This window comes from Condylostylus longicornis, unplaced genomic scaffold (genome assembly GCF_029603195.1).
Source record: "Condylostylus longicornis isolate FDR11 unplaced genomic scaffold, ASM2960319v2 ptg000033l, whole genome shotgun sequence".
Lineage (NCBI taxonomy): Eukaryota > Metazoa > Arthropoda > Insecta > Diptera > Dolichopodidae > Condylostylus > Condylostylus longicornis.
The window spans coordinates 561,262-581,678 of NW_026578002.1; the positions used below are offsets into that span (position 1 = coordinate 561,262).

The 20,417-nt window shown below is 23.9% G+C and overlaps 1 protein-coding gene across 2 annotated transcripts in view; it reads right to left on the reverse strand.

Annotated features, from left to right (window-relative positions):
* The window catches only part of LOC129608599 (solute carrier organic anion transporter family member 74D), a 76,811-nt gene that overhangs the window by 14,657 nt on the left and 41,737 nt on the right, over positions 1–20,417 (reverse strand). The window contains exons 1-2 of one of the 2 annotated variants that reach the window (XM_055520219.1): positions 15,993–16,037; positions 13,457–13,530 (exon numbers count right to left, since the gene is read on the reverse strand). The gene's annotated coding sequence lies outside the window, so the exon portion shown is untranslated. Of the gene's footprint in view, positions 1–13,456; positions 13,531–15,992; positions 16,038–20,417 lie in introns of those variants that run through there. The other variant, XM_055520218.1, reaches the window with a different exon arrangement.

Sequence of the window (20,417 nt, forward strand, 5' to 3'; positions counted from 1 at the left end):
TCTCTCTAACACGAACTAAGTTTGTTGCAAAATGTAGTGATTCTTGCTATGGCAGGCCGATCCGAATGTAATTAGAAAATATTTTACATTTTTCGTATTAAAAAACTATATGGTCATTTACCTTTAAATATAGATTACTTGTAAATTTGACCTATTCAACTATCAAACTTTAATAGCTGAATAATATATGTGCATATGTTTATTGCATATTAGATTGAATTTAGGTAAATTCCCTACCACTAGATCATTATTATTGTTGTCCTAATTTACTGTTTTAGTGGCACAATTCAAATTACTAATTGTGCGTGCGTTTTTTTTAGATAAAACTGAACGATAAACTTTAATGTTGAACTAACCATAAAATACTCCTGAATTTTTATGGAGCACTCTAATTTCATATAAACATATACAACATATAATCATAGTTGGATTATGATTTATTTCTAGACTTGTTTATATATATATATAAACATACATATATATATATGTATTTGCATGGATATAAAATGTCCACTAATTTTTTTTTTTAATAAATCAACAACAAAGGAAGTACAATGATATTATCACGTTTATTCCACTGTCCATTCTATTATGTGTATAACAATGACGTCGTATGTAAAAGACAAAAATTGAGCATAAAAGAAAAAAAAAGTACGTTTTTTTTTTATTTTTTTTTTCTTCATATTTTGTGCTCAACTTGAAATCCAGACGACATTACTAAAACAAAAATACCAAAAAAAATGTAAGGAAAAAACCACGTTAAGTACACACACACACACACACCCTATAAATTACGGAGTAATTCAATAAAAAAAATTGTTGACTGCAAATCTGAGATTCTTTTTATTTTTTTCTTCTTAAATAGATGATCATCACAATTTACAGCATACGTGAGCGTACATTCACTTATACATACATACACACATTTATCAGCATCCAGCATATTATTAATCTGTAAGTATGTAAAATGTAACAAAGCGCAATACAGATTTTCATCTAAAAAAAATTCTTTTTCGTTCTCATCCTCTTAAAAAATTCTTTTTGATAAAAAATAAAATGCGAAACTAAAAGTAAAAAGATGTCTGATTTTTATATAATAGGCTAATAAAATGCATTAAAAAATTTGATTAAAAAATATTCAAAAGGAAAACAAAAAAACAAAACAGAATACACAGAAAAAAATTTAAATTAAAATTGCATTTTTTAAAGTCAAATAATTTTTGCTGTTTCTGTTTTGTTTTTTATTTCTTTTTTAATGCTTTTAAAACTTTGATTAATGTGGGATTAAAAAATGTGATTCTGAATAAAGTTTTACATTGCATTTTTGACCTTTAATGCGATGATAAGAAATTTGAAGGTCATGTCAGGTTATAATATAGATTTAGATTTTTTAATTTCATATTTCTTCCATTTGAATAAAATATTTGAATAATTTATACATTTTTACACTTTATATTACAGGTTTTATTTTCTCATCTTAGAAAATATCTTGAATGAATTTTAAAAATTAAAACATCACATGTGTTTTATATCACACATATGAATTATTTGCACTTACTTTAAATTTTGTCCGGCAACCCACGTGTACATAATTTATAAAATTATCTCAAAATTAAAAGAGGAACATTACTACAGTATGTATTTGCTTACCTATATTTACATATATGAAAAAAGCTATGATTTAAACTGAGTCTGATAAAAGTTATATTTGTATGTATGTAAACTATATGTTTGAAATCAGGTTTTGTTTCACAGAAAATAACCTAAATTAAGTATTCAATTCTCATCTGACTTTTGTTATGGTTATTATTTTCATAGCAAAATTATTAAATTTTGACGTAAAATCTGAGCATCATCAAATAATTTCAGTCTGACATGTAAACAATTATCAAACTTTATTTACGATTTAATCTTAGATTTTTTCGTATATGTACATATATAGTATATACTGTGTTCGATCTATTTAATATTCTAATATTTTTAACAATTTCATATATACAGGTAAAACGCTTTTATTTTGGGGGTATGATAATGAAGAAATCTCAATAAACAATTGGTATTGAAACTTGTGAGTAAGTATCATAGCTCAAATTTTTAAGGTACAATTATAAAAAAAACATTGGCACAAAAATAGAAATTTAGAAATTTTAAATATCTTTAAATTCAATAGTAAAAAATACACACTTTACCAAGATTCTTTTTCAATAAAACTTAGAATTTAATTGAGCAATTAAATTTTGTTCAAATACAAAATTTAATTGCTTCTGACAAAAGACTGTTTTTTTCTGAATCATTTTGATTAATTTTTTTTCAAGAAAGTTCTTTTTACGAATAAAAATATCAGAAATTTCCTTGTATTTTGAAATTTCAGAAATATTTTTAAAATACAATTTTGAAATTGTTTAATTATTACTATAATTTCAGGTACCGAAATAAAAAAAAGCATCATTTACTTTACGACATCATATACTAAACGAACAACCTGTCAGAATAAAAGAAAGAAAACAAAACGATCTTTTATGATTAATAAACCTATAAAAGTGAATTATTTACAACAACAAAAAAAAAACAAATAAACATTTAAATGGCACCCCAAGTAAAAACAAATTTATAATAGTTTCGATATTTGTGAGTAAAACAATTGAATGTACTTAATGTTTAAATGTCAATTGATCAAACCTTTATCTAATTTACTTACACTAGGGGCCCCTGTGGTTTGCTTATAAGCAGCATTATCTTTGTAAAAACAGGATTGTGGCAATCAATTTTAAAATAAGTTTAGAAAAATTTGTACATATTATGGTATACATATGCAGGTATATACTTGTATATGCATAAATATATTGGTTTGAATACTAATGATAAATAAAAGTAATGGAAATATTTTTAATTTAATAAATTTTAAGATGTAATATGTGTCACTGTTAATTACATAGATATGATTAAAATTCAAATTAAGAATTAGTTAACAACTAAGAACGAAAAATTTCCTTATAAACAACGTTATCTAGATAAGTACGTAACTTAACGTTATTCGTGTTCTTATATCTCTCACAATTTTTAGTTTTATTTTTTTTTAATTCCATTCCATGTTAAATACAACAACAAAATATTATTTTACTCTTACTTAACTCATTTAAAATATTTCGCTTTTTATTTTTGTTTATGGTAGTAAAGCAAAAAAACAAAAAATATATTACTACTCTTTTTTTATTCTCTTTCGCTTTTCGCTTTTCGCTTTTCATTTTTTGTTTTTGTTTTACAGTATGCATAATCAATTGAGTAATGTATCTACCCAGTATTCTCTTTTGCTATTTTCATTTTTTTGTTTTTGTTATTTATTAGATTATATGTATACCTGTTCATGAACTGGAAAAATCTTGTAAAATATAATATAGATTTCAACACACTTATCTTTGATAATATCAACTGCAAATTAGTTTAGTTTTTGGTGAATGTCTAATGCGATTAACATTGTTCTAAATCAAGACTATTACCGAATAAAATATATTTTGACATTTTACTTGTAACACACATAAACGCATTTTTAACACAATATACTTACATTATGTAGAACCTAACATGATGATCATCATAAAAACGATTTTTTAATCTATGTTACGGAGTTGTTACAAATCAATTTTCCAGGTTCCAGATATTTTGTAAGATTGTAGAAGTTTTCATCCAAATGTGCTACTACACACACATAAGAAAAACAAAAATTGAGATTTGAAACGGTTGATTGCAATCAAATAAACAAAAATATTCGTTACGGTTAAATTATTATTAATCCTCTCGTCTTTTAGCAGTAGCAACACAAGAATAAAGTTAATAAAAGAATGAAAAAAATAATTTTTTTTAGCAATTTTAAGTTTAATGACTTAATCGCGATTTTTATTTCAATTTGTTTTGCGCTGATCTCCTTTTCTCTCTTTTATACAATAATTTATTATATACAAGATTTGTTTTCTATCTTAAATATAAAAAGTGAAAATAAACAACGATATTTAATTTCCGAAGAAGAAAAGAAATTTCGGAACATAAATTGTAAAATGATGCTTCAAGATTTTTGACCAACTAATAAAATAGCATTTTGGTGTTACACTGCATTCTACTCCCTAATTTAAAAAGTATAAAGATGTCTAAGTTGAGCAGATGACAATTAAATCAAATGAAAAATACGAGTAAGTTAGGTATATAAAGCCACTGGATTTTTATTATTTTCTTAACAGTGTTTGACAATACAAAATACACAAAAACTTAAGAACATGCAAAAAGGATATTTTTAGTTTGCTGTGTAAGAATAACGCTGACAGATGTCAAAAATTTACGTTATAAGTATTAAGTATTTAAATAGATTTTAAATAGATTTGAAGAGTGCATTTAATCAAGTATTTTTAATCAATATATTATTTGAAATTGATAACGTGGGCACATTTTGCAGTTGTGAGTCTCTCTAAACAAAACTAATTCGCTTTAACTTTGACAACTAGTAGCAAATGGCGCACGTGAAGTGTCAAATACATAAAACTGTTTACTGATTTGTTTCTATAAAGCAGTCATTGATTATACTCGTATAATGTCAATCAAAAATTTTTAAATGTTTTCAATTAAGCACGTATAGTACAGATAAGTCTCCTTATATTCCGTTAGATTAGGAGTTAAAAATTTGGCAAGTTTTATGCAAATAATGAAATGTAAAAATTTTCTTCAGCAATAAAATTTCTATAATCGATCTTAGTTCTCTTTATTAATCTCAAAGAAATAAGTTTTTTGAAAAAGCTGTCCCAACTATGTATGTATGTACAAAATATTATAATGAAATGATTATAATAAAATAACAAAAAACAAGATTGAAATTTTTGGACTTATGAATTTAAATTTTAAACATGTACATGATTTTTTGCAAAGAGCTTTCGTTTGATTTTGTAATTTTGTAGTTTTGTGCCTGTGCAGCATATTTTAATCAGCAATATGAGTATTTTTTAGCTTTCTATTTACTTAAAGTAATTTTAATGAATTCACTGGCTAAACAAAATGTTCAACAAAAAACCTAAGAGTTTAAGGTTTACTTTTCACTATGTTATTTATAGAAAAGTTTTTCACATATTTTGATTACATTTCAATTATAAAATCAAATCGAGTTTTCTCTTTGATTTCTATTGCTTTTAGATATTTTAATGCAAAACACTTTCTTAATATTATGTGCATTTAAAATTTAATGAACCTCTTACTCGTATAACAAAATTTTAATTATCGACTAATTGATTGTACTTGTGCTTTTATTTTTCTCTATCCCTTCAACATGGAAATTGTGATGTTTAAAGCCACTTAAATCAGTTCACATTTGTTAAATAGAGCCACAATTGGTTAACTGAGTTTTGCAAAAAGAACTCCAATTATTTCAAAATGTTTGGATTTTGATGTGTCATGTGATTTAATCTTAATAAATACACTTAATCTAATACAAAATAAATAAATTAATTAAATATAATAATAAAATCAATTGAATATTAAAATTTTTGAATGGAATTTATTCTGAAAAAAAAAAAATTCTATACGAAACATATAGGATCCTTTTAATTGGCAAAATTATAAACAAGGAAAACTTTTTTTCTGCGTATTTCTTCCCTCTTGTTCCTATATAATTTCCTATATAATTTCTATATAATTCGCTTTTTATCGTGTTTTAAGCAACAACAATAACAAAAAAAAAGCCACCACAATATCACATCATTGCAGTTAAAAAAAAATCAAAACAAAAAATTAAGAACAAACCAAAAAGTAAACGGCTCATACCTTTGATTTGGAGAGACACCGTCTCCATGCAACTCAACGTCTTCCTTCTAAAATATATGCAAGTTGAAAAAAACAACCAAAAACAATAATTTTAAATCAAAAAAAAAAAACATTATTTTTATTAAAAGTTCTTTGACTTTTTTAACTAAACAAATTTACTTTTTTTTTTTACTATACCGCATATAATACCATAGTAACTATAATAATATCTGTTAGTGATCAGTAAACAAGAGCAATAGCAATATTAATAATGAAAGAAGTAACAGCAACTCTAAGCGCAACAACTTGTTGTTTTAAAAATAAAAAAAAAGTAAAAAATAGTGGCCGCCGCTTCTTTTTTCTCCTCTCTAAAATTGATAGCAATGAACTTTAAAGAATGCAATTTTGCGCTTCTGCGATAAATTCCGCACATGATGTGCGAAAAAATAACAAAACATAAAAAAATGAAAACGAGGAAAAAAAACAACTAACAACTACGGTACAACAGTTAAGAAAACAAAACACAAAAATTCAAACAAAAACATAAGTAATAACAAATTTAATAAAGAAAAAACAAAAAAGGAACCGAAATTCTAAAACCATCTTCTACCGTTTCTTATTTTTTTTTGTGTTCTTGAAGTCAAATTAACTAATTTTCAAAAAAATTAACAACAAAAACTTGAAATGTAATTCTGATTCTCCTTCAAGTGATTTTTCTCTTCACATACCTAACGCTACCAACATTTATATTAAATGAAATGAAACACAACGAATGCCAGTTATTTTGATGATGGTGCGATGATTCAGAAGAATTCAGAGTAAAAAAAATTTTTGCTTTTTTTTTTTGTTTTGGGTAAAAGATACTCAAAATATTGTTGATGCATATGATGTGATGAAATAATAAAAATTTTACGTCATTTTTAAATTAAAATTTTGACAATTTTGTATATAGATATTTTATTTTAAAAGAGTCGAGAGGTAAGATATGAGAGCATAATACTTTTTCATATATGTGTGCATAAATTTATATATAGATATGTATAAATCTATATATGAGTGTACAAAATACATTTATACTCCTTTTCGTTACCTAATGCATTCATTAACTATGAGAACTTTGTATTAAATTCAACGTTTCAATTATAGAAAAAAGGATTTAATTAAAGGATTTGCTAACATCGCCGCAAAACAACTGGATATAGCAAAGACAATAAAAATAAATTAAAAACGACGAAAATCTTAAAAAGCGACACGGGAATAGCTTTACTAATAATTATTAGCAAAACTATTTCGGAACAAGACGTTCTATTGCCAAAACAAAATCAAAATGTAACACAATATCCTAAGTATTCGAATTATCCATTCGAATACTTATAATCCATTCACCATCCATTATAACGAAACATTTAATATTTTATAATATAAATATCTCTTGGTTTTGCAATTATAGCCGAAATTCATTGTGTTAGCATCGAAGAATATTATCTTATTTTGTCAATCTCAGTGACAATGATGCTTGATAAGGCATTCGCCTATGTATATGCAATTTTCTAAAATTCAAAAAATATCTTATAAATTTCATTCTTACTATTAAAATATGTGTAGTTATTATTATATATTATTTTTCGAAATTGTTTTTTTTTTAATTTAATAATAATAATCCCTATGCTTGTTTTGCTGTCAATATTAACTCGTTTATTAAATTAACTTATATTTCAGAAATTCAATATAATTTTTGTCTTATACATGTTTTGATATTTCTTGTAATATTTCTTCTATATAGCTAACTACTCGTATACTTCACTTTTACTTACATTTGACAGTCTTTAATTTGTGATTGACTATTTCAGTTTTTTTTTCATATTAATTACAATATTTCACATTTATTTACCTCTTAAGCTTGTATTAAATAATTCCCATAGGCCCAATTTATTTTAACAATATAAAACTATTAACCACAACGTTATCAAAAATTATTAAAAGTGATTGTTTGCTCTCTTCCTTGTTTTATTTATATTTGAATTCTTAATATTATTTTAATTGAGAAACAAAATATTAGAATATACCCAACTTAAACTGATAATCGAGTATAAGCTTAATCAATAAATTTTATTGTCTTTTAAATAAAAATATTTTTAATAAATATTTAATTTTTAATATTTTTTTTAGCAAACAATAATATTGTGAAGTTGATAAATACATACATATATATATTTGGATAATCAATTTAAATTTTCAAATAACTATAGCTAAACACATTTCACATAGACGCGAAATATGAAATATTTCATTACTATAAAATATTTCATTCACAGATCTAACTAATGGTTTAATGATTATGGAATAGCTCCTTTAATTGAAGGGTTTCCAGTTCAAATCCTAGTCAGGTAACTATAAAAACTGTATATTTCATATACATTATTTCATAACTTAATATATAAAATATTATAAAATAAAATGTTAAAGTAATTACCCACATATCTGTTCAGTATTTGATGTTGAATACGGGCAATATCAATAAAAAATAAAACAATAAATATCAATAACCTTCAATATTTAATATAAAGAAGAAGCCACAGCAGGCCAGTTACCTCAATGACTTATTAAATTGAAGCTTGAGTCCTTTAAAAAAGTTAAATGGTGCTCCCAAGTAGAGTCCGGTAAAACAAAACTCTTTGTGCCTTATGGTTCCATGATTTTTTCTAATCTCATCTATTTGCTTATTGAATTAAAGGCTCAATATAAGATCCCCCCGTATACAACCCTTACAAATACTTTCGAAGGAAATAACAATAATTTTTTCAAGAATTTAGGAATATTATCAGAAACACTTATTTATTTATAGTCTCGAAAAATTATCACTGAATTTAAAAAAATCATTTAATTTAAACAATTATTATTTTTAACACCGGATAGAGGCTACCACATATTTTTCACTTTATTAGCATTTTATTTTATTTATTGAAGTGATTTGTTATTTTACATTTGTTTTTTTTTGCTTTAAATTTTTGACTTATAAAAAGAAATTTAATTTACATTTCATTTTTATTTTAGACAGGAAAGAGGAATTTTTTTTTCTCAAATATTTAGTTTAAAAAAGTATGTACATACATTCCCATACATATTTATTATATTTCCACATGTACATATGTACATGTATTTATACATGTAGACAAATAAAAAGACAGAAAAAGTAAATCGCATTGCTTGATTACATGAGAAAAGCTGAATTTGTTGTTGTTATTGTTTTTTTTGTTGATTTAAGTTTTCAAGAATATACAAAATAATATTTTTTTTTTGTTTTGTAACTTTGTTGTCTCTTATGTTCTCTTATGTTTTTTCTTCTTTCTTTCGAACTATTTATCATCTGAAGAGGCCAATGTCCGCTCCTTATAATTTTTTTCTCTTCATTTTTCATAAAATATTTAAAAAATAAAAACAACTAAAATTTAAGAGTATAACAAGGAAAAATCAAAACAAAATCAAAACAATAATTTCAATTTTGTTTTTTAATTTTAATTTTAAAAAACATGACAATTTTCACAATTAATTTAAATAGGTGCCTAATTAATTTTTTGTTTTTTTTTGCTTTGTGTCTTCTTAAATTTTAAAACTTTTCCAAAATATTATTTTTTAAAAATTATTTATTTAATTTTTATTAAAAGAATTAAAAAAAATTTGAATATTCTGAACAAGTTATTGCGGGTTTAAGGTATGTAATTATTGTTTGTTATTTTTTGCAAATTTTATAATGAGCATCAAACAAAATCACGCTATTGCTTAAAAGTTATGAAGGATGCAACTTAATGGAATAATGTCGAAATTTAAATGTGTTTCTGGGCTAAGTACAAAATATGTGTTATAAGTACAACATGATTTTTTTAAACTAAAATTTGGCATATTTCGGCCAAATAACACAAATATCACATTAAATGTATCTCCAAATCAAAAACTATTTGTGAATACTTGATTAAACCGGAAATCGATATAAACATTTTACGTCTCGCCATACAAGAAACGAGAAAATTATCTTAAAGTGTCAAATTACATGATCTTGGCAGATAATTGACAGCTCCAAAATCTGAAATTAATTGATTTTTGAATATTCAGTAACTTAATGAGTCAATAAAATATTTCTAACTGAATAGTCTGATAGTCGTACTTCGGTCATCTGCATGCCTTACCACGGTGAAATTCAATTGGCCGAGAATTTAGTCGACTTTACCGCAAGTTCCAAACATCGAGACAATGGCGCATAATGATTTAAATTTTTTCTTTGCAATAAAATTCAATTAAAATTTTAAAAAATATATACAAAAACCAAAGATGGGGACGTAAAATGATCAAATGTCTATAATTACCGTAAATTAGTGCTCCAAAACTTTTATTTACTCTAAAAATTTATCATTGCCCTTAAATTTTAACGAAAATATTTTTTAAATAAATAATTTTTGATTTTTTTTGTTGTATTTTTTTTAGTTGCTTACAACACGATATCTTTTATTTTCTCTGGGAAACTCTTTTTAACTGTTATGTGAGTATGCGAGTAAAAATATAATGTGTAATTTTTATTGAATGAAAGGAAAAAATTATTTTATTTGCAACAATTTTAAATTACATTAAAATTTTCTTTACTTTCTAGATCTAAGATATTGAAAAAAAAGCAAAAAAAAAAGATGTCTTAACGATGTTTTCTGTGAAAAAGAAAAAAATGTCTAGACGAAAAAAAAAAAAAAACAAATTAAAAGCACAAAAAATGTTTTTAAATTGATTTTTTTTTCAACAAAAATTTACTAATTTCATAAATGTTTGGAAAAACTTTTTTTTCTTATTAGAAAACATCAATGAAAATTTTTACACAATATTACATTAAACTTTATCATTTTTTGTAAGGAAGTGAGATGACCGCGAATCCGGTATGGGAACTACAAATCATACGAAATTTATATATAAGAATCGTATATATTTTGATTTTTTATAAAGTTCGGCATGACGAAACGCTTCTTTGGATCTTTATTTTTAGAGTGGAATATTCGAATTCTTTAGAAAAATCCGAAAATACTAATTTTGGGTCATTTTGGTCAGACTTCTATTTTAATACCCTAATATGTATTTAAAACCACGGAAATATTTAAAAAAAAATTAAAGAAAATACCTTGCTAATTATATGATTGTTTTCATGCAAGTAAATATTTTCAACATGCTTTAGCCATTTTAGGCAAAATCAGGTTGTCATATATCAATATATTGAAATAAGTTCATATTGCACGTAACCACAGAATTAAAATTACTAAGAATAAATGTACATATTACTTGTGCATATAAATTGTAGATATACATATCTATAAGTGTTTCTCTAGGCTAGAATTTTTGTTGATAGTTGATTTTTTTTCTCATTTTATAAATGTATATATGTACATACTTTATCCTTTTCTTTTATAAATAATCCTGCAGATGCATAATAATAATAAATTAATCTCTGCATGTGTATACGTGCATTCACTTGTCTTATGTAATAGCTCTCTTCAGTTGCAACACAATGTATACATATATGTTCACATTGGATTGCACGTTTATCTTTTTGTTTACTAATGCCTAAATAGAAAAAATTATTGAAAACCTAAAAAAAAAATTTTTTTTACTTGGTTTTTATTTTTCTCAAATTTTTGGGTTCAAATTTTTCTCTGTTCCTTTTTTCAGTTTTTGTAATTCTTCTTTGTTTTTCATTTTTTTTTTTTTTTTGGGAAAATAAGGCGACTTCGTTTAGGATCAAAACTGAATTAACTGTACCAAAAAAAAAATATGAAAGAAGTGTAAGAGTCATCATTCTTTTAAATGAGTTTTTTGACCTTTAAAATAGAATTGTATCTTTTTTTTCAACTTATGGGAATTTTTTATTTTTCCCGTATATGCAACATACATACAACAAATATATTCGGATTTTGGCCATTATAATATCGTAGTTCTTTTATCAACTCATTAAAAAACTCCTTTTTGAATAATGATATTTTAAAAATCGGTTTTCAATAGGTACAATACGGTTCTTTTAGAACGATAAGTTAAAAGTCTAAATGTTTACATTGGGTCTCCAATAGGGCAATGATAACTTTAATCATACAACTTATTAATCTCGTATCATGAATTCGCCGAATAACCAACCTCATAGTTATATTCGCCGAATAACCGAACCTACAAATCATAAATTTCATAATACTCAAAATATTCAAAATCAATTCATAACTTCTTGTATTTCAAAAATATTTCGTCTTTATTGAAAACTCTTTACATTTTTACAATTTATCCTATTTAGATGTACCTTGGATTTCTATAGCAGCGTATGTTATGTGCTCCTGATGAAAATCACGTACACATTAATATGTCTGACTTCTTCTCTACCTTTTTTTTGTGTAAATATAGAATGTTGTATTTTAAAAGACAGGAAGACATTATTATTGTCTTAAAAATTATCTCTAGGTTCAAATATTTATTAATGAGATAAAAAAAAAACTAAGAATTTTTGTTTAATGAAAAATTCAATTCATTCTTGTGTTAATTTCGAAAAGGGTTCCTTACTAAATCTCTTGATTTAAAATTGATAATTTCATAAAATTTAAAAAAATTATTAAATATTTTGACGAAATTCTTATACCCAGTGGAATTTACAGGTAGGAACAATCTAATTGGCAAACTAACAATTTGGTTATACGTATTTGGAGGAAATTAAGCAGTCTGTGATAACAGTTTTTTATAAATTTTTTATATACTAAAACAAATGATTTAGATGCCCGAAGAAACATAAGATATAAGTTATCCTAAGAGGTTGGGAGGTTTATAATGAGATGGATGAGACCTTATTTTTCTCGCTATAAAAGTTTGTTCAATTATTGTATTCAACCTAATTTCGTACAAATCGAGTTGGCACTCGTATAACTACCTTTTCATTCTTATAGGAAAGAATAATGATGTTGGATGCATCAATATAAGCTGTTTGGTAAATGAATTAAATTTCTAACAATACGACAATAGTTTTCTTATATTGTGTTGTCCCACCATTGCTGCAAAGTTACCTTTTTTGTACTACTACACCATTAAAATATTTAAAAAATTTTAAATATTGAATTTTAAATATTTTATTCGATTATTTATGTTTGTGTTTGCCTATAAAATTTTATTTTATTGCATTCAAAATTAATATGAAATAAAAAAAAAACTTCATTTTAGTATTTTTATTTTTTAATGCATTTACAGTTTTAGTCAAAACCCTTGTATAAAATTTATTAAACTTTCTACTAAAAATTGACTTTCGAAATAAAAACGAAAATGAAAAGAAACTTTTTTAATATTTTTTTGTTGCGTAATAGCGTGTCAATTGTTTATTTTATTGTTAATGCGCGTCAGTGGTTTTTAAACATACCAAATTATTCATGATTTCATACAAGATGACCGAATTTCCAAATTTATTCATTTAAATTTAGTACTTATATTTTATGTTAAAAAGAAAACAAATATGTGCATATTGAAATTTTTTAAATAAATGGAAAAAAATTTTTGATAATAAATTTTGTCAATTTAAAATTATAAAATTTATTTAAATAAAATAAGTGATTTAATAAAATTGGTATTGTAAGTAAATTTTTATGTATGTACATATATTTGTTGTGTAACAGTTATTGTTTACCTTTTTGCAGGTTGAAATGAAGGCAGGTCGATAAAATGCAAAAATTTAAAGTTGTTTTATTAATTTTTCCAAATCTGAAATTAAAAAAATAAAAAAATTTAATATTAACCAAAAAAATAAATAAAATTATTTTATTTTAAATATGTTTAAAACTATTTAGAAAACAATTCCAAATTGGTTTCTGCTTAAATATACAGGGTGTCCGAGACTAAACGATATTTCCAAAGCAAGGTAATAGAATGACTTCAGACGAACAAAAAACACCTAGTGACATTTTTCTTTTTGGCCCCTTGTTGTTGAGCTATAGGGCCTCAAAGTTGGAATATGCGAATACTGTCTAGTTTTAACATTTTCATTTATAACTTGGGAAATATGGCAAGTAAATCCAACTTTGTCAGAGACATTCTAGGGCAAAATATATATAATAATATACTTATTATATTCTTTGCCTTAGTTAAAAACCTATCGGTATTTTAACAGGAAAAAGAGCCCCATATTCTGACTTTCATTTTCATATAACATAATGTAATAAAAATTTTAAAAATAACATGCTTATAAGACGAAAAACTGAGGTCAAAACCTTAGAAGAGCAACTAAAACAAAGTATTTTTCAAACGAAAACAATTTTTTAAATCTTTATTACGCGGCATAATGCATTATATGTATTTTTGCTTTTCCAAAATTGTTTTTTCTAGTTTTTGTTGTTCTCCAAAAAATATGCAATAGTAATATAGAATACTCGTATATTATAGCCTAATGAAATATTGGATCACGAATTAAATATTTTAAGCAGACGATTATTTTTTGTTAAACTAGGTATATTTACTTATTATATTTACTTATTCAAGACAAAAGTGCTCCTGTACAGTTAGTTTGATCCAGCTTTATTGACTATGTTCCAAATCTGACAAAAATATATTCCAATACATATCCATTTGACATGAGTATTTACGCAATTCATATTAATAACTTTAAACATGACAATTATGCTAAAAACATAATTCCATCAATTTTAATTTTAAATTTTCAAAAAAAAAAACATATTTCAATTGAAATTATTTAAATAAAAAGCGAAATCATTTAGAATATAAAATCTAAATTTTTCTTTATTAGAATGCAGAAATAAGCACTGAAATACTGCAATATGTGGAATTTTTTGTATGTCTATGCGATTTATGCAATAAAATAATTAATTGTATAGTCAATTTTTTTTCAATCACTGACCTCCTTTTTTCTATGAAAATGCACTGAATTGATTTGTGTTTGAAAAAAAAATCATTATTTATTGCATATTGAAATTAAAAATACGCACACACAAACATTCACAAAAATCTTTTAGCATTCTTTATTTTTATAATTTCAAGATATACTAGTATGTAACTATGTAGTAGACTTTAGATTGCAAATTGCCTTTTTTTTTCCAATTGTATATTGGTGACTTTTCATATCACTTAAAAAAATCTCTAACAAAGTAAAATAAAAAAAATTTCAACATTCCAAAGTTCCAATTTTTTAGAATAGATTACAAAATATTTTATAAAAACACAAACTAATTATATATATATACGTAATCTTATAACTCGTACATAGTTTTACAATGTTCATGTGAATGTAAATATTATATAACAAATATTATACATGTCTTTTTTTACAGAAATAACAACAAAATAAACATTTTAAGTAGGTCTTGTATTATTGCAAGTATTTCTGTATTAATAGTAATTAAAATAATAAAAAGATAAGACATTTTAATCGATAATCAAGAGTGTACATATATTTGACAGTATAGTAGATATGTCAAATTATCGAAATTAACGAAATTAAAGTGAATACGAAAATAATAATTGTGCCAATATAGTGCAAATGGTTTTTAATACCAAAAGTATTGAGAAACAAAAAATTTTTTAAACGTTTGGTTTTTAAATCTTACGAAAAACACGAAAAAGATTCTCGTTTTTTAAAATGCAAATAAGTGAATCAAATGTTACTATATATATTTTTTAAAGTGATGTCCACGAACTAGTTTTGAACGATCAATGCAAATGCTCAAATTTTTAATAATTTTTTCGCCACATTCCATTCGAAAAATAGTAATTTATTTGATTTTCAAAGAAGAAGGCTTCAATAGATGCCGGATTTTGAGATTGAATCCAAAACAAGAAAATATCACCGAACTGACTGTTCGGTAATCCAATTAATAATGAAATAATTTAGCTTGTTGTTCGGGTGCCATTTTCTAAATACTTAAATAGACTAAATATTTTGTGAATGGACTATATTTATTTCAAACTAAACTATGTTATGATAGAGAATTGAATTAAAAGCCATAAATTACAATAGTCTAAATCAATAAAATTGAAATTGTTAGGTGTAACCTATGGGGTACTTTAATTACTGCTTGAAATTCTATAATAAAACAGGACTAAAAATTTTAATTTATTTACAAATACTTTCTTTATTTTTTTTTAAATGGCTTCAGCCCATAGTTAGAGGCAGAATTTATATTTAAAATTTTCCATTTTGACACGATGCTTACCTACACTTACATCTTTTTGATTGTGTTTGATACTTTAAATTCAATATTTAATTTATTTTTACCAATATTTTTAAAATTTCTAAATTTAAACACTAAAAATTCAATTTTATTATTAATTGTATTTCAGTTTAAAAGAATTGTAACACAAAAATTCATTATAAAATGTAAAGTAGAATAATTATTTTGATGATAAGCTGTTCTAAATTCACATAACTATACATATGTATATACGAATATATATATAAAATTTTGAATTAGGCGCGTTAATCAATATTTGTATTGATAATAATACAAAATAATCATACACAAATGAATTAAAAGTGAGGCACACTTTTCAATATCATACAATGTGATTAAAAATTAACTATGAATCATTGTTATTATATATATGTATTGTTAAACTTTTAATCTAAGCACGTAAAGAGTTCCAATTACGTAGGTAATACATATTTATTGACATACATACACAAGTGCATAATATGTAGTATAAATTTATGTGTGTGTACAATTCTACAGTTGACACCCTTTTGCAATTTAAACACAATTTTAGCCTTTTAAAATGTAATTGAACTTTTTAAATTATTTTATTCTCTGAGAACTTTATTAAATTAATCTTTTATATATATTTTAAACAAATTGTATTTTTATTAAAAATTATTACAATTTACATTTATTTTACAATTACTAACAAATTTTTTTGAATTTATTTTTTTATTAAATTATAGATTAAAACAATATTTTATTATTATTACTTAACGTGACCGTATTTCTTTTATTTTCTCAGTACATTCTTGTATGAAAAGTGAATTTAATTTGAAATCTTGTAGAGAAAATAAAAAAAAAATCATCTGGTAGCTCACTCAATAGCAGAACTGGGTCATTCAAATTACCTAATAGGTATGTGTATACACATATGTGCAACTACATATATACAAACTAAATATAATAAAATTTTAAATGATATAGACAAGATAATACAATATTAAAATTGCACTCATATACGTACTTATATGTACATATGTATGTAATTTTAAAATCATTTATCATGCTTATATATAAGTTTATATAAATTCACAATACTCAATAGGAGAATCGTCATTCTAAATTTAAAAAAAAAAAATATGTTTTTTTTTTAAATGCAATATAAAAGCAATAGTACTTAACAACAATAATAAAAAATATAGTATGAAATTAGAGAGTGTTAAAATGCGCATGCATTCATTCACAATCATTCTACTATATTCAAACAGAGTGAACGTTATAAGACAACAACAAGTTGCAGAAAATGAGAATTAACAAAGAAGAGCGTAAAATAACGATGCCACCCACCCACACAATTTTATATTGAAATAAAAAAAAGTAATATAACACGGACATATTCTATTTTCACATACAATATACTCATTTATTATTTTTATATATACACATAATAATAATATATTTATATAAACCTTTTAATTATATATACATATATACAAATATGTAAATTTATTATAAGCCTTGTATTTATTTATAGCATACTTATCACTAAAATATGCACGCAATTTTACCTACATATATATACGTACCTCATAATGAACGAATGTGTGTATATAATGAAAAATTGAGTCAAAAACAATGCAATTCAGATTTAAGAAAAAAATAAAAATAAAATTATTGTAAACCATTTTATTTTCGTATATTATGTATGGTTTTTATGTTCCCGATGTGTATAGGTGAAATTTATTTACAACATACGAGAAACAACCTTTACAACATACGAGTAATTGCATACTCATATAGTCGCAAATAAAAAAAAATTCGAAACTTTGTCAGAATATCAAATTTGACGTTATTGGATTTTCCTGGTTTGAATTAATAAATGTTTCGGATTCAGTGTCTAATCTGGATTAAGTTTTTATGGTCTTAATTATACCAGCCGAAAAATGTAAACCAAATTCTTAAAACTTGATGCAAAAATTATATATTATTTATTATGAAAGTACTTTAAAGAAGTGTATGTATAGTTAAGAAAAAACCATTAAGTAGGAAAAAATGGCATACAGACTACAGACAAAATTTGTCTGATTATTTATGGGTCGGGAAACTTACGAAAATGGGTAATTATTTTTATAAAAATATAAACATACAGAGATGCAGATTCATTACGTCTTTTATGTTTACATACAAAATATGCATGTCATATCTATACATATACACACATATGCATACCTAGCTTATATAATTTATACATGTATTCAAAGTATTTATTATTCAAATATGTATAGCAGCAGTACACGACATTAAAACTTATAGGCAAATAGAAAAAGTTTTCACTTTCGCTTTAAAAGTGGATTCTTGTTTGTTTTTATTTTTTCGAAAATGAATTTAAAAAAAAATTATTAAATGAAAACGAAAATGAAAATATTCAATACAATTTTTAAGGTTAGGTTACAAGCGCCTCTATAAATACACGGGTTTTTTTCAACTCATATGTTTTTACACTGAGAAAGCAAAAAAAAATTAATAAAAAAATTTTAATAATTTTGATGATACTATACGAACATACATACATTCATACATACTCGTACATAGCTACATATATTGAAAAAAACACAAATTGTTTGGACATTTAAAAATATTTTTTCTTACAACAATAGGAAGTTACAATTTTGCGTGCATATACTACATTGGACATACCCTTTTGCTTTCCTTTTCGATTTTTTTTTTCAGTTCATGTATGTATATCGATATAAAAAGTTTCATTACTTCATTATCTAAATTGTGAGCTGTCTCTTGAAATATGAGTACGACGTATATTATTTAATAACGTTTTAAACGTCAAATTTAAAAAATCAGCAAATTATTAAGAAAACTGTAAATTAGAAAAACTGTGAAAATTCAACGACTTGAATAATTCTATACCAATATTAAAATGACATATTAAAAATGTCAAAATAACGTAAATTGACGAAACGTCAAAATTGTTACAACATTGTAAACAAAAATTTTCACATAACTTACAAAATTCATTTTTATATAAAAAAAAACAAACATTAACTTTTTTTTTATTTTTTAAAAAGAAATTTACCGGATCACAGATAAGTTATTTTACAGTTTTTTTTTTAATTTTTATTGATGTCGTCGTAAATAACTTGTTTGCGATACGCAACACTGGAAATGCCAGAATATTTACTAAAAAAATGTTTATTTTTGGGATTTAAATAAATGCATTATGTTGTAACAAATAAAAAAAAAATTATAATAATAATAATAAAAAACACATTAAAATTGAAAGTCATGTTGATTGTTGGATAAATTTCAATAAGAAAAATAAAAATTAAAATCAAAAGAAAAAAAGAAGTAATGAATAACTGTTTGGATGGTGGTTGAGTGAATGAAACATCAGTTCGATCAATTACGATACCTGTTTATGAAAAAAGGTGACCAAATCTTAAATGATTTTGTAAGGAACGTACTGTGAATAAATTAATTCTCATTGTGAATGAATGAATTAATTATCATTATGTAAGTATGAGTCTACTCAGGAAAATTTATCGGGATAAAAGAAGCATGAATAATTAAAAAAGTATTTAAATTAAACAGGACAGTTGGTTTGGCATTTATCGTTCGTTAATTAAAAAATTGGCATTTATCGTTCGGTACTTCGTTAATTTAAAAAGAATTAAACAAATCTATATTCGGAAAATATTGGAACAATCACATCTTTATCCCATTATTTTTCATTTGGGATCAACTTTCCTATATTAACATTATTAAAAAAATTATGTTTATTGCTTTAAAATTTATTTGGTCTCACTTTAAAATACTTGATGTCAGGTCTTTACATTTAAAGAAACATCTATAAATTCAAAATAAAAAAATAAAAATTAAAAAAAAAGAAAAATAAAAAAATTACAAATAAAATGTAAAATATGCACTGCCTATTAGCAATTTTTAAAATTATCTCATGGGGTTACAAAAATACTGACACACTGAGCTTAAAGATTCAAGATAATTTCTTCTTTCTTGTTACTTTAGTTTATTGTTTTAATAAAATTTAGTAAAAAAACGTGATTTTTTAAAGAGCTTTGAGAAGAAAAAAATATTTTGCAGATAAAATTTATATTGAAAAAAAAACAAATCCCTTTGTTTTACATAAGCATCTTTAATTCTTTTATTTATACAATTGATATTTTTTTTAAAAGAAGACATTTATTTGTATGTAGTGAAAGTGCATTTTATAAGTTATATTTCTAAAAGGAAGACGTAAATATTACCGTTTTACTTTTATTTGCTTAACAATTTACAAGCAACAATTTTAACCCGAAAAACTCGTAACATCAATAGCAAATTTTACTAAAAATTTGATAGTAAAACTTTATTTATAATAACTCCATTTGCTAAATTATAAAAAAAGAACAAAGAAATACAAAATGGTGAAAA